The sequence below is a fragment of the Panthera onca genome, chromosome B4, assembly GCF_046562875.1.
Source record: "Panthera onca isolate mPanOnc1 chromosome B4, mPanOnc1 haplotype 2, whole genome shotgun sequence".
NCBI lineage: Eukaryota > Metazoa > Chordata > Mammalia > Carnivora > Felidae > Panthera > Panthera onca.
The window spans coordinates 73,399,276-73,415,291 of record NC_138345.1 but is presented as its reverse complement, the minus strand read 5'-3'; the positions used below and the strand labels follow the sequence as shown (position 1 = coordinate 73,415,291).

At 38.1% G+C, this 16,016-nt stretch overlaps 1 long non-coding RNA gene across 1 annotated transcript in view; it reads right to left on the bottom strand.

The window, feature by feature from the left end:
- The window catches only part of LOC132694482 (uncharacterized), a 33,677-nt gene extending 23,202 nt beyond the window's left edge, over positions 1 to 10,475 (bottom strand). The window contains exons 1-2 of the long non-coding RNA XR_009617321.3: positions 10,338 to 10,475; positions 7,889 to 8,012 (exon numbers count right to left, since the gene is read on the bottom strand). This is a non-coding gene — a long non-coding RNA (uncharacterized LOC132694482). The remainder of the gene's footprint in view (positions 1 to 7,888; positions 8,013 to 10,337) is intronic.
- Between the last annotated feature and the right edge of the window lie 5,541 nt (positions 10,476 to 16,016).

Below are 16,016 nucleotides of genomic sequence, written 5' to 3'. Positions count from 1 at the left end.
AACCACCACCACTATCTAATTTCAGAACATATTTATCACTTCCCCCAAACCTCATACTTATTACCAGTTATTCTTCATTCCCTCTTCCCCCTCAAACCCTGGCAACCACTTTCTGCCCTATGATTTTGCCTATTTTGGACATTCCATATAAATGGAATCATATAATATGTGGCCTTTTGTGTCTGACTTCTTTACTTAGCATATTTTTACAGCCCATCCACATTTTGGCATGTATCAAGAATTCATTCCATTTATTGTAAATAATTCATCACATGGATATGCCACATTTTGTTTATCCATTCATTAGTTAACGTGCATTAAGTTTGTCTCTACTTTTTGGCTATTAGGAAAAATGCCAATATGTACATTCATATACAAGTTTTGTGTGGATATATGTTTTCAATTTTCTTGGGAAGATAACTAGGATTGGAATTGCAAAGATATATGGTAACTTGATGTTTAAGATATATGGTAACTTGACGTTTAAGACATAAGGTAACTCAATGTTTAACATTTCAAAGAACTGTCCAACTATTTAACAAAGCAGCTGAATCATTTTATGATTCCATCAGTAATGTACGAGGGTTCCAATTACTCCAAATCTTCATCAACACTTGTTGCTTTCCATTTTATTGTTTGGGGTTTTTTTTTCCAAAAAATATTATAACCATTCTAATGTGTATAATGTAGTATCTCATAGGATTTAGATATGCATTTCTCTAATGACTAATGATGTTGAACATCTTTTCATGTGCTTGTTAACAAACTGTATATCTTCTTTGGGGAAATGTCTATTCAAATCTTTTGCTTACTTTTTAAAATTGGGTTGTCTTTTGGGGCACCTAGGTGGCTCAGTCGGTTGAGTGTCAGACTTTGGCCCAGGTCATGATCTCGCGGTCCATGGGTTCGAGCCCCGCATCGGGCTCTGTGCTGACAGCTAGGAGCCCGGAGCCTGTTTCAGATTCTGTGTCTCCCTCTCTCTCTGACCCTCTGTTCATGTTCTGTCTCTCTCTGTCTCAAAAATAAATAAACAGTAAAAAAAATTTTTTTAATAAAATAAAATTGGGTTGTCTTTTTATTAAATTGAAAGAGTTCTTTATACATTTTAGATGTAAGTCCTATCAGATATATAATTTGCAATTCTATGACTAGTTTGTTTTTACTTTCTTAATGATATTCTTTGAAACACATATGTTTTTTAATTTTGATGAAGTCCAGTTTATCAATTTTTCTCTCATTGCTCCTGCTTTGGATATCAGATATAAGAAACCACGGCCTAATCAAAGGCATGAAAATTTACTTTTATGTTTTCTTCTAAAAGTTTTATAATTTTATGTCATTAAATTAGGTATGTGACTCATTTTGAGTTAATTTTTATATATGGTATGAGGTAGGGTTCCAACTTCATTCTTTTGCATGTGCCTATTCAATTGTCCCATAACCATTTGTTAAAATACCACCCCTTCCCCACTGAATTGTCTTGATGTCCTTGTCAAAAATTAATTAACCATAAATGTAAGTGTTTATTTATAGAATCTCAATTCCATTCCACTGATCTATATGTCTAACCTTATACAAATACCACACTATCTTGATTATTGTGGCTTTGTAATAATTTTGAAATTGAGAGCTTTCAAAACTTTGTTCTTTTTCAAAGTTGTTTTGACTATTCTTGGTCCCTTTCCATATGAATTTTACAACTTGTCAATTTCTACAGAACAGAACAAAAAGACGGCTGGAATTTGATAGAAATTACATTGAATTCGGACGCTTGGGTGGTTCAGTTGGTTAAGTGTCTGACTTTGGCTCAGGTCATGATTTCCCAGTTTGTGGGTTCAAGCCCTACATTGGGCTCTGTGCTGACAGCTCAGAGCCTGGAGCCTGCTTCAAATTCTGTGTCTCCCTCTCTCTTTCTGCCCTCCCATGCTTTCTCTCTCTCTTTCTCTCTCTCAAAAATAAACAAACATTTAAAAAATTTTTTAAAAAGAAATTACATTGAATCTGTAGATGAGTTTGGAAGTATTATTATCTTAACAATATTAAGCATTTTGATCCATAAAGATGGTATGTCTTTCCATTTATTTAGGTCTTCTTTAATTTATTTCAACACAATTTTGTAGTTTTCAGTATTTAAGTCTTGCATTTCTTGTGTTAAATTTTAAATATTTTATTCTTTTTGATACTATTGCAAATGGAATTGTTTTCTTAATTTTATTTTCAGATTGCTCATTGTCACTGTATAGAAATACAACTTATTTTTGTACATTCATCTTGTATTCTGCAATCTTACTTAATTTGTTTATTATCTTTAATAGTTTTCTTGTGGATTTATAAGCATTTTACATATACAAGAAAATATCATCTGTGAAAAGAAATAGTTTTATTTCTTCCTTTCTAATCTGGAACCCTTTATTTCTTTTTCTTGAATAATTGCGCTTGGTAGAATATTCAGTACAATGTTGAATAGAAGGAATGAAAGCAGACATCTTTGTTTTGTTCCTGATATTAGGGGGAAGGCTTTTAATCTTTCACCTTTAAGTATGTTAGCTGTGGTTTTTTTGTACATGCCCTTTATCATGTTAAGAAAGTTCCTTTCTCGTGACATTCAAGACTGCCAACCAACACATGAAAAGATGCTGATCATCAGGGAAATGCAAATCAAAACTACAGTGAGATATCACCTCACACTTCTCAGGATGGCTAAAATCATCAACACAAGAAAAAAACAGGTGCTGGTGAGGATGTGGTAAAAGGGGAACACTTTTGCACTGTTGGTAGGAATGCAAACTATTGCAGCCACTGTGAAAAACAGTATGGAGTTTCCTCAAAAAGCTAAAAATGGAACTATCTTACAATCCAGCAATTACACTACTAGGTATTTACCCAAAGGATATAAAAACACTAATTCAAAGGGGTACATATTTATAGCAGCATTATCTACAACAGCCAAATTATAAAAAGGGACCAAATGTCCATCAACTGATGAATGGCTACACACACACACACACACACACACACACACACACACACACACAAAATGGAATATTACTCAGCCATAAAAAATGAAATCTTGCCATTTGTAACAACATGGATGGAGGTAAAGAGTATTATGCTAAGTGAAATAAGTCAGAGAAAGACAAATACCATATGATTTCACTCAAATGTGGAATTTAAGAAACAAAACAAATAAGCAAAGGGGGGAAAAAGAAAGAGAGAAGCAAACCAAGAAAAAGACTCTTAATTACAAAGAACAAACTGATGATTACCAGAATGGAGGTGGGGAGGATGGGTTTAATAGGTGATGGGGAATAAAGAGTGAACTTGTGATTAGCACTGGGTGCTGTACGGAAGTCCTGAATTATTATATTGTATACCTGAAACTAATATTACACTGTGTATTAACTAACTGGGATTTAAATAAAAACTTTAAAAAAAGAAACAAAGAAAGTTCCTTTCTAGTTCTAGTCTGTTCACTATATCATGAATGAGTACTGGATTGTGTTGAATGCTTTTTCTGCACTTGTTGAGATGATCATGTGTTTTCTGTCCTGTTTTCTATTAATTCAGTATATTACATTGATCAATTTTCATACGTTGAACCACTCCTCCATTCCTGGGATCAATTTCACTTGGCCATGGTGTATAATCCATTTTATACATTGTTATGTTTGATGTGCTAGTATTTTCAATATTTCAAAAGAAACATTGGTCTATTGTTTTCTTTTCTTAGGTTTTGGTACAAGAATAATAGAAGCATCATAGAATGAGTTGAGAAGTTTTCCCTCCTTGTCAAGTTTTTGGAAGAGTTCGTGGAAGTTTGCTGTTAACTGTCTTTAAACATTTGATAGAATTCACTAGTGAAGTCAGTTGAGCCCAAGTGTTTCTTTGTAGGAAGGTTTTTGCTTATTAATTCAATCTTTTTAATTAATAAAGGTTTATTCAGATTTTCTATTTCTCTTGAATCAGTTTGTATCTAAGAATCTGTTGATTTCATCTGTTAACTAATTTATAGGCATTTAATTATTCCCTTATAATAATTTTTATTTCCATTGGTTGGAATGTTCCTGTTTTGATAGTGAGGAGGGACAGAGAGAGAGGGAGAATCCCAAGCAGGCTCTTCACTGTCAGCACAGTGCCCAACACAAGGCTCGAACTCACGAAACCGTGAGATCATGACCTGAGCTGAAACCAAGAGTCAGACGCTTAACCGACTGAGCCACCCAGGCACCCCTTGATACTGATTTATAGAGTCTTACTTCTTTTTATGTAGGCAAGTCTAGACAAAGATTTGTCCATTTGGTTCATCTTTTCAAAGAAGCAATTTTTAGTTTTGTTGATTTTGTTCCCTTTCTCTATTGTTCTTCTGTTTCATTTATTTTTGCTCTAAACTTTAGTTTTTCCTTCTGTTCATTGTGGGTTTAGTTTACTCTTCTCTTTTTAGTTTCTTAAATTTGCAGGTTAAGGTATTTTTTCTTCTTCTTTTTCTTTTATAATATGGCATCTACAGTTATACTTTCCCTCTACTCACTGCTTTAGCTATACCCTATAAGTTTTAGCACATTGTTTTCATTTTCATTCATCTCAAAGTATGTTCTAAGTTTTCTTGTAATATCTTCTCTAACTCATTAGCTGTTTGGTAGTGTATTGTCTAATTTACACATTACTTGTGAATTTCCTAGTTATTTTTGTTATTAATTTCTAATTTCATTGCACTGTGGTCAGAAACCATACTCAGTATGATTTTAACTTATTTGAATTTATTCAGACTTATTTCCCTTCAGTGAACATAATTGTACTGAATATCATAATGTCTTACATTAAACTTCCCAGCAGTGTAGATATTTAATGTTTGTTGAACTAAATTAATAAAATGTTCCCAAATATCAGGTCTAACATAGTATCTTATATAAATATGGCAACCAAAAAATATTTTGAAAGATATGAAGATCTGTAGTATATACCCATGTTACCCAAACTTAATTCAAAATTAGACTCTTCTGGGGAGTATTTTTAAACTCGTGACCATGCTAGTTAGACAATATTAATGGGGTCTACTCTATGTGACTCCACCCTCAGACCTGCCGAATCAGAGCTCACCTCTACAATGCTACCAACAAATCAAGCAACTGCCCATTTCCAGTCAGAACACTACATATTCTGTTTCATAAATATTGTCCTTAAAAAATATCTAGAGTTATTTCTAAATTGCACCAAATGATTTGTTAAGTACATACAACTAATAGAATGTGATTCAAATTTGTCACTGATGCAGACTGGAAGTAGAATATTCTGGGCTAAAGCATAACATCATAACATTTAAAGAAATATTTATATAGACCTTAAGAAACTTTTAAACAAATACATAAAATTGTTTCTTCACAACTGAAATATAAATATGTCATCACTGCCTTTACCATACTACTAAAGAAATAATGAAGGGAATACACTGAAGGAAAGTAAATTCTGTTTAGGAAATACTTGTTACATGAAGTAAATAGAGCCCAAATTCTCTAGGCAAAACCTAAGTCTCCCCATTGTCTCCCCCGCCATACCTTTGAAATGCCCTCAAGCTCCCAACATTTTAAAGTTTGAATATTATCTCCTAGACCATCTCTTAAACAACATATTGTCAGGACATTTCTCCTGCTTCTCTATTTAGAAAACAAGGACCACTTTATTCAGATAACCTATTTTCCACCTTGAGAGAAAATACTGATTCTGCTTTCTTTCAGTTTTAACCTATATTTCAGAAAAGGCTTAAAAATATGTAAATAAAATAAAGGAAATGAAAACAGAATATAAAAGAAAACCATTTAGAGTCACTAGAAACAATTTTGTTTCCTTCACTCCTAGCTCTAAGATGTGGAATAAATATGAAATTATTCCAGAAAAAGAAATATGATGGTAGGCTTATCAATATCGTGGAAAAGCCATCCTCAAGATTTTTCTGTCCTTGACTCAGATTCATATATGAGACACTTTCATGGGCATAGACACTGGTGTAATTGCTTCTGAGTTGGGTCTGAACAGTATGTATAATTCTCCTCCATCACTTGCAGGCATCACTACTGATAATACCACATTTATGTGTCCAACATCCAGTCGAGAATTGCTTCAAAAGAAAGGAAAGGCTGCTAGGATTTAGTGCAAGTCTAATATGTGTCAGGCTCTTCCACATGTTACCCTAATTAAATTTAAACTTCTAAAACTTACAATCACCATGAACCATAAAAAAGCTAAATTAGTTTTTATGCTACATTAAGCCCAGGATAATGTAACATATTTATCCACAATAAGAAGAGTAGATGAGTGAAACACAAGCTTTACTTAACAGCTGAGTTCTGAGTTCCACCAAGGGACTCCTTTCTGGTACCACCCTTAAATCTTTGTTATGTTTTGTTGCTTTTGCTTTTTTATTTTGAAATACCTTAGGATTCACAGAAAATTTCACAGAACTATTACAAAGAACTTCTTTGATATTCATCACCAAATTTTGCTATTTAGGTGTGACCATTTGTCTCAACTGTTTTATCACTCTCTCTCTCTCTCTCTCTTTGCCCCTAAATATTCAGAGTATATTATCTAAGAACACGAGGAAATTTAACATAATGCCATACTATTTTCTAATCGTCAGTCCTTACTCATATTTCTCTGATTGTCCCAATCATTTCCTCTGTAGCATTTTTTTCTTTGTCCGGGATCTACTTCAGGACCCACTCTGCACTTAATTTACATACCTCCTTCGTCTCTTTTCATTTGGAATGAATTCTTAGCCTATCTTTGACTTTCATGACATTCACATTTTTAGTTGGTTTTATTTTTTGAAGAGACAAAGAAGATGAAAATGTTTAGTTCTCCTCAATAACTTTTCAACATTGATGATCCAACTTCTTTATTAAGTGCTTTATATTCCTAAGACCTCTTATCTACAGTAGAAAACAATACCAAGAAAAACAAATGCTTAAAAACTGGTTCCATTTATCAATTTTTTTAAAAATCAGTGGTTTTAAGAATCAGATTTACAAAATGTTCTGACTAAATTCATTGGTATTTTCTTTGTTGCCTGGAGACTAAACACATTGATCTGGTTTTCACTGTTTTATAATGCAGAAGAGAGATGTAAAAATAAAAATATTACATGAATTCAAAGTATCCACTTTCAAGGTCATTTGTTAGTTAGTACTGATTGGAAAGACAATTCATAGGACTAAGAACAAGAAAGGGGTACCTGGGTGGCTCAGTCGGTCAAGCACCTGACTTTGGCTCAGGTTATGATCTCACTGCTCATGAGTTCGAGCCCCGCGTCAGGCTCTGTGCTGAAAGCTCAGAGCCTGGAGCCTGCTTCCAGTTCTGTGTCTCTCTCTCTCTCTCTGCCCTTCTCCCACTCATGCTCTGTCTCTTTCTCTCAAAAATAAATAAACGTTTAAAAAAATTCTTTTTTAGAAGAACAAGAAAAAGAACAATCCTGCCTTATAAAATATTTTAAAGAAGCCAAAAGAAGGTCAAAACATTGAGCTAGCTTCATGGTCTAATAGTAGGAGCTCAATATAAGTATTTATTGGATAAATGAAAGAATAATGAAAACTTCTCAGAGAGAGTGACAAGGCTAAGTGCTTTTATTTATTTAAAAAAAAATTTTTTTTAACGTTTATTTATTTTTGAGACAGAGAGAGACAGAGCATGAACGGGGGAGGGGCAGAGAGAGAGGGAGACACAGAATCGGAAGCAGGCTCCAGGCTCTGAGCCATCAGCCCAGAGCCTGACATGGGGCTCGAACTCACAGACCGCGAGATCGTGACCTGAGCTGAAGTCGGACGCTCAACCGATTGAGCCACCCAGGCGCCCCAAGGCTAAGTGCTTTTAAATAAGATAAACAGAAATCTTGTACCTGTAGCAGAACGGTCAGTGTTCTTGTTCTGAAAGTCATGTGCAGCTTTGGGGAACAATTTCCATACACACTGGTGACTTCCTCCTCAAGATCCTGTGTCTCACTGGGTAAGAGTCTTCTGTGCCTGCATGCAGGGCAGTCAGAAAAGCAGGGAAGTCAACACCCCTAGGAGCAAGCCCAAGACAATGGGGCAGCTAGTGGATAAATATGCCAGCTCCCTTGCTTTTAATGGGATAATTGCAAGGTGCCTTCTACAGTCTCTCAGGGTCATCAGTGGGATCAGCCTCAGTCACCTCGTGAGTGATAACCTGCTCATTATCTGTACTTTTTACTGGCTTTCCTCCTGTCCCTCTCTCACTCCCTCATTCACTTGTCAAGCTGGGGATCATCCTTCAAATAAACCAGTGCCACCAAATCCTTGTCTCAAAGCCTGCTTGAGAATCCAAATTAAATCAATTGGTGCCAAAAGTGGTCTGAGGCAGCAGGGGGTAAGATGAGGTTTAAGAACTGAATCACGTGTCTACCAGCTGGTCAAGAATATCCCATTCATGTATATATTAGGGTTCTCCAGAGAAATAGAACCAATAGGTTATATATAAGAGGAGATGTATTTTGGAAATTGGCTCTCATATTTATGGAGGCTAGAAGTCCCCCAATCTACCCCTCTGCAAGCTGGAGAGCCAGGAAAGCCAGTGTTATAATTTGTACCAGTCAGAGGGCTTGACAACCAGGGGAATAGATGGTATAACTCTCTGTCCAAGACTGAAGGCCTAGAAGGTAGCAGAAGGCCCAGTATTAGTCCCAGAATCCATTGGCCAGAAAACCAGGAGTTCTAAATGTTGAAAGGCAGGAGAAGATAGATATCCTAGCTCAAGAAAAGAGAGAGAATTCACCCCTCCTCAACCTTTCTGTTCTATTCCAGCTCTCAGTGGATTGGATGATGCCCACCCACACTGGTGAGGGCAGATCTTTACTCAATTCAATTACTAGTCTCTTCCAGAAACCTTCACAGACACTCTCCAAAGCAATGTTTTACCAGCTATCTGGGTGTCCCTTAGCCCAGTCATGTTGATTACTAACTAACCATCACAACAGGGTATGTGAGGCTCATACAAACCTTGGCACAAGATGATGGCTCAGTAGCTAAAAATTTTACTGATGGCGACTTGGGGATAAAGCCTTCACCAGTTCAATGATTTACACATTTGAATCATTTAAAAAGTATGTAGAAAGCAATGCATATAAGACAATGGGACTGGCTGGTTACACCAGGGTACACTGATCCCCTACAGAAGAATAAGGGTAATTATATATATATATATATATATATAATTTTCCTGCAGTAGGAAAGCAAACACAGCCTGGGATAAAACTCGGGATCTGAGAGTTAATGTTGCAGAGCTTCAAAAAAGATTGTTCGGTCAAGACAGGTCTGTTATACCAAGATTAGGGCCCTGGTTGAGAAAATCTTGGACCCGAAACACAGGATAAAACATTTGGCTGAATATCCCTGAAGATACAAAAAAGAGCTACAATGGCTCTTTAAAGTCTCCTTAACCCTCAAAGTCTACAGTGGTGGCCTGCCTTTCCTGTTAAAAGCTGGAAGATTTCCAAGCAGGAAGATACTATAGGATTCTCTCCCACACAAGGGAACAGATTCCCCCATCAGAAGCTACCTCTACTTTTTTCTGTGGCTTTGGCCAATAAACAGGGTTAAATCCCAACATAGCCCATCTGGGGACATGATGGGCTTGATAAAGAAGAAGACAGCTTACCCACCCCAAAGCTGCAAGAATTAGCTAGCATCCACCAGCAGGAGCCAGGGGAGTAACCACCAGATTAGTTTCTAATGGTCTTAATCTAGGAGGTCAGAAATATAAACTGACTTGACTTAATGGCGCTGTCTTGGGATATAAGATTTACCTCCCTGTCAAGGACACTAGGAGAGAGAGAAGACTCACTACCAGGATGACTCCAAGAATTCAGGAGAAAGCAATGAGGTAGAATCCTTGCAAGATAATTCTTGTCTTCAAAATTCAAACCTCACCTCTCCTCAACTATCCTACCCCAATAGTTAGTGTCAAGTTTATTATGACCTAAGTGAGAATGTACAGCCCCTGCTGTGGGAGGAAATGGGCCTGGATGACATGTATCAAATAAAGCAAGATACCATACATTGGAAGAGACCTTGAGGGTGTTGGATTGAGGGACTGGAGTATAGGTGGGATAGGGGAGAACTGACTGATTGTAGGGGCCCTCTCCCATGACTCAGGATCTAAATCTTGGCAAGGACACCCAGTGCCAGTCCTCATTACACTGTTTGAATTTCTTACCAGTAAAATGAGGCAAAGATGCCAGAACTTCCTTGGCAGAGCTTGAGAAAGCTGCCAGAAGAATCAGAGAGTGGACATGTTAGAATGGATTTATGTTAGAAGACCAGAGAACTTACTAGCTTCAAATATTTCCTAAGAGAGCTTAAAGGGCACTTCCTTCACCAAAATAATGTATAGACCGTACCAGGGAAGAAAGCATCACCATCACTGAGAGGCTCAGAACTTCTGTAGACCAGGGCTATAGCTGCTGTACTGGGTTCCCCCATAGCAACAGGATGAGAAGATTCTGGAATATCAGAGTTCTAGTGAAAGAACACAACCATCAGGGCCAAGGAAGACACAATTTCCATAATGGCAAGCAACACCAGAATGTCAACTTAGGCCTTGATGTACAGAGTTCTATGGCGATGACTTAAAAAAGCATGAAGTGAGACAGATGGGCAGCCATTGAGAGTATTGCTTGGCTTATGTAATCAAAAGAGATCAAAACTGGGTGAGAAGAAAGCTTATGCAACCTTCAGTAATGGAAAATCATGAACCCTCATCCAGTTTGCAGACCTGAGTCAGTGCTCAGGTCCAGAGCGCTTTGTCCCTTTGACGAACAACTCTGCAATGCCACCATTTAAGTATATACAATAATTATACCCCAATACTTCCCCAAAGAGCCCTCTGGAGGGTAACACCCAGATCTTTCAATAGCTATTATCTATAGAAACTGAGCTGATACTAATAAGGGGCAAAATGCCATCATGGTCTTCCTGTTAGAGAGAGGCATATGGAGGTCAGTTGACAAGGGCCCAAGTACCTGACAGTAGATCCAGTGACCCCACACACTCATCTTGTCCCCGAAGGTGTAATGAAAATGGATATCATGCTGATTCCCTATACATTATGTTAGACATGGTGAGCAGGAAACGGCAAATTCTCTTTTTTATGCTTGGGAAAGATACATTTATGTCAAAGGTTGTAGAGAGTTATAAATCCCTCAAACACTGAGCGGCCTTTTAAATCAGTAAGAGGGGTCCCATTATCTGGAGGCATGTTTGGAAAACCTCTTCTAAGCTAAAAGATAAGTTATTACACCTTATACTTCCTACCACTATGAAAGAGACGTGGCCCTTCGTAGGGCTCTTTGGATTTTGGAGACAGCATCAGTCATATTGGGAAATACAGCTCCAACACTTTTATTAGAGAAGATTCTAGTTTTGAGTGGTGTCCAGAGCAATAAAGAGCTCTGCAAAACACTCAGTCTGGAATATGAACTCTCTTGCCACCCAGGCCACATGACCCAGCAGATCCTATGAGACAGAAGAAAGATAAGGATGCTGTGTGGAGCCTCTGCCAGACCCCAGTGGGAACTTCTTAGCACAGACCCTCTCAGAATTCTGGAGCAAGTCCATGCTGTCTGCAGCAGATAAATGCTCTCCATTCAAAAGGCAGCTTTAGGCATGCTACTGGGTAGACTGATTACCTGGCCACAGGACATCAGATGACTCTAAACCAGAGCTTTCCAATCATGACCTGGGCATTATCAGATTCATAAAGTCATAAATTTAGATATGCACAAAATAAATCAATTGTTGGATGAGACAGGTATATTTGGGATCAGGCATAAGCAGCAGGTCCACAGGGCAGAAGTATGAAACGTTAACAGTTGGCCTTGACCTGCATGCTGCATCAATGCTTCTCTCTCAGCTCACACCTATGGCATTGTTGGAGATAGGGGATAAGGGGAAGAGGTTATAACCAGATAAGGGGAAGAGGAAAATACTCAGGCATGGTTCACAGGCAGGTCAGCTCAATATGCATGATGGTATGAGCAGAAAAGAGACTGATGCTGCATTAGTCACATTCAAGTGTAGCCTTGAAAGATAGGCATGGCGGGAAATCTTCCCAGCATGCAGAGCTTTTAATTTGGTCACTGACATTGTGTAAAGGGGTAAATGGCCTGAGAGAAGGATAAACTCATGGGCAGTTGCAAATGACTTGGTTGATTGGTTAGGGATCTGGAAAAAGCAAGAACGCTGAAGACCAGAAAGTCTGGGGAAGAAGCATGTGGATAGACTATTAGCAGCAGTCATAAAGTGTGCAGATTTCTCTTTTCTTTTTCGTGTCGGTGTCTACCAAGTGCCCATCTGCCTCAGAGGAGGTAAAGAACAATCTGTTAAGCAGATGACTCACACAGTGGGTATCAGCCAGCTTCTTCATTGGCCTCCCCAGTGCTTGCAGAATGAATGGGTCCATGAACAGAGTAGCTCTGGTGGCAGAGATAGTGGCTAATGTATAGGATCAACCACACAGACCTCCTCTCGCCAGAACTGACCTTCCTCCTGTCAGCAGCAAAAACTGACAAGGGACCCCCATGAAGAAGACCAACAAGCCACATGGCAGCAAGTTGATTACATCAAATCCTTCCATCCTGGAGAGGGCAGCAATTCTTCCTATATGAGAGTGATAATTTATTCTAGGAATAGGCTTGCCTTCCCAGGACACAGTACCTCTGCCAGTACCATTATCTGAAGGCACAAAGAATGTCTGAGGTACCAACAAAGGAGCCAATATACTACCTCCTCACATCAAAGAACCCAATTTATGGTTAATAAGGTACAAGAATGAGCATGTGTCCACTGATTCTATAAGACAGCACTTCACCTGGAAGCTGCTGGCCTAATGGAAAATAGACATGGCGTCTGGCTTGAAGATAACACCTTTCTGGATTGGTGGTATTCATGTGTGATAATGATATATCTATGTTCAGCCAAATGCCATCATATTGTGCTGTCCTCCATAGCTAGAAGATAGGTCTGGAAACCAAGGGCAATTTTTTTTTCTTAACCATCAATTCCAGGGACCTACCTGGGAAACACGTTTCTGGTCCCTAAAACACTACCCTCTGATGAATTAGAGGTCCTGCTTCCTTGAAAAGGTGGGAATGAGATGCCTTAACCAAAGCACATAGTAAAGTTTCCATCAAACCTAAAATTACATTTACCATTTGTTTAATTTGGGTTCCTCATACTGATAGACCAGTAGTGAGAAAAAAAGAAGTTAATATACTAAAAAGAATAACTGACTCCAATCATCATGAGTGACTAAGATTGCTGCTACAAAAAAAAAAAAAAAAAAAAAAAGAGGAGTGCAGGAGGAATATTCACTGGGGCATCTCTTAGTGCTTCCCTGCATGATGATATCTATAGCAATGATGGCCTGATAAGGACACTGTAACCAAAGACCCTCAGGGATGAAGATCTGGGATCATTCCATTGGGCAAGTTCCCTAGGTCAGCAGAATTCTGACCAAAGATGAAGAAATCTCAAATGGTGATAGAGGAGGGTGATAATGATTATCAGTTACACTCTTGGGGGAAAACTGCAGCTTATAAAATCAAATGAATTTAATGTGGAATGCAAGAAGATCTAGAAGATGTTGTGGGTGCTCCACCCACACCCCCCTCAGCCCACCTCAAAGTTAGATGCCACTTCACTGTAACAATCCCTGTATAGGCCAATGACTTCCTATCTCAAACATCTGGATCTCCTGGGGCAGGAGCATCAGGAGTAGACTCTGCCCATGCGCAGGGCAGGCTGAAAGTGCCAGGGAGTTAATGTTCCCAGCAGCAATCATCATCTGATCAGGAGTGGGAGTTTCTGGATAGATACCCCAGCTTCCTTGGCCTTTGGTGAGACAACTGTAAGGTATGTTCTATACATTGAGCTGACGCCCTGGCTGTCCATGGTGGGAGCTCACTTGTTAATATACTTGCTACCTTTTCTTCTCTTCCCTGTCTCACTGCCTCACTACACTTCCTGGTATCACCTCTGAAACCACTTGTACCCAAATGCTTGCCTCAGGGGCTACTTTTGGTGGAAGCCAAACTAAGATGGTACCTGAGTAAAACAAAGGAACAGAATTTGTAGAGTTGGTAATTGGGATCAGAAATAACAAGTACACTCTAGGTTAAAGTTTTACTAAAACTATACCCAGATTTTAAATGAATTTATTTCTAAAACATAAAATTAGAAGAAAAAGAGCTATCCTGGAGCTTCTATTTGGGAGACAATAAATTAAAAAAAAAAAATAAAACAAAAAGACAGGATCTTCCCACAGTGAAATCCTTGAAATATTAGATAAAATATTACCAATGTTCTTTTAAATGCATAAATTCACAAGAAAACTAGAGAAAGACATAGGAACTGAAAACAAAATGAAATCTGAAGAACTGAATAATAAGGAGGTAAAACTGGCCCTGGGTTGATAAAACCCAAGAGACTGAGAGCAGAAACAAATGCAAGAAGGGAGCCATTCGCAATCCTGGCCATACAAGCCCCACAAATACAGCCTTGTCAAAAATGAGCTCACAAGCCAACATTTAAAAACCTCAAGCATAAAAAGCCATCTTGAAGCAGGAGGCAGACCTCAGGAAAGCTAAGATAATTGTTAGATAAAGACTATAAAATATCTATGTTAAAAAGAAACAGGAGATGAATCAAAATAAAAGCAATGTACAAGATACCATAATAATATTAGACTTTTAAAATAGAACTTATAGAAATAAACAGTGTAGGAACAGATAAAATATTCAGAGACTGGATTAAACAATAGATTAGCTATAGCTGACAAGAAGATTCATGACCTAGAATATAAATCTAAAGACATTAAAAAAGAAGTCACCAGAGAGAAATTAAAAGTTGGAAAATAGAAGAGAGGAGTTAGAGATATAAAAGTGATCATGAGAAGATACAAAGTATGTCCAGGAAAGGTTCCAAGAAGAGAAGGCAGGGAGATTTGAGAAAATATTGTGAAATGTTTCCATAAGTGATAAAGACAAAAGTCATCAGGTTCAGAAGACATCATGAATACAAAATAAAATAAATCCAGGGGCGCCTGGGTGGCTCAGTCAGTTAAACATCTGACTTCAGCTCAGGTCATGATCTCACCATTCGTGGGTTCGAGCCCCACATCAGGCTCTGTGCTGACAGCTCAGAGCCGCGGGCCTACTTCAGATTCTGTGTCTCCCTCTGTCTCTGTCCCTCCCCTGCTTGCACTCTGTCTCTCTCTCTCAAAAATAAATAAACATTAAAAAAAATTACAAAATAAATCCAAACGTAGGCAATTCAAATACAATTCACAGTCAAAGGTTCAAAAAGCCAATCTGAGGGGAATAAAGTGGATTGTTTCTAAAATGACTATTTGACAGAGTGCCTGGGTGGCTCAGTCAGTTAAGCGTCTGATTTCGGCTCAGGTCATGATCTCACAGCTCATGAGTTTGAGCCCCGTGTTAGGCTCTGCATTGACAGCTCAGAGCCTGGAGCCTGCTTCAGATTCTGTGTCAAGCATTAATGAGGATGTGGAACACTGAGAACTTCCACACACTGCTTGTGGAAGTGTAAATTAGTACCACCAATTTCCAAACCCCTTTGGGAAACCACTTGGTAAGATCTACTGTTGCTGTACATACTCCAATCTTACAATCCAGCGATTCCCCTTAAACGTGTACGTATGTTTCCCAAAAGGTACATACAAGAAGGTCCACAGAATCAATCATTGTAATCATACCAAACTGGAAATAGCCCAAGAGTCCATCAATAATAGAATGCATACATAGACTGTGGTATATCCATATCATGGAGTACTATCCAGCAATCAGAACAAAGGAGATAAGTCTCACAAACATAATGTTGACTGAAAAGAGTTGGGCACAAGTAACTACCTGCTGGACAATTCCATTAATTCCATTAATTCAAAAGTAGGCAGAAGTTACTCTGCACTTTTATAAGTTACATTAGTTGTTGTGC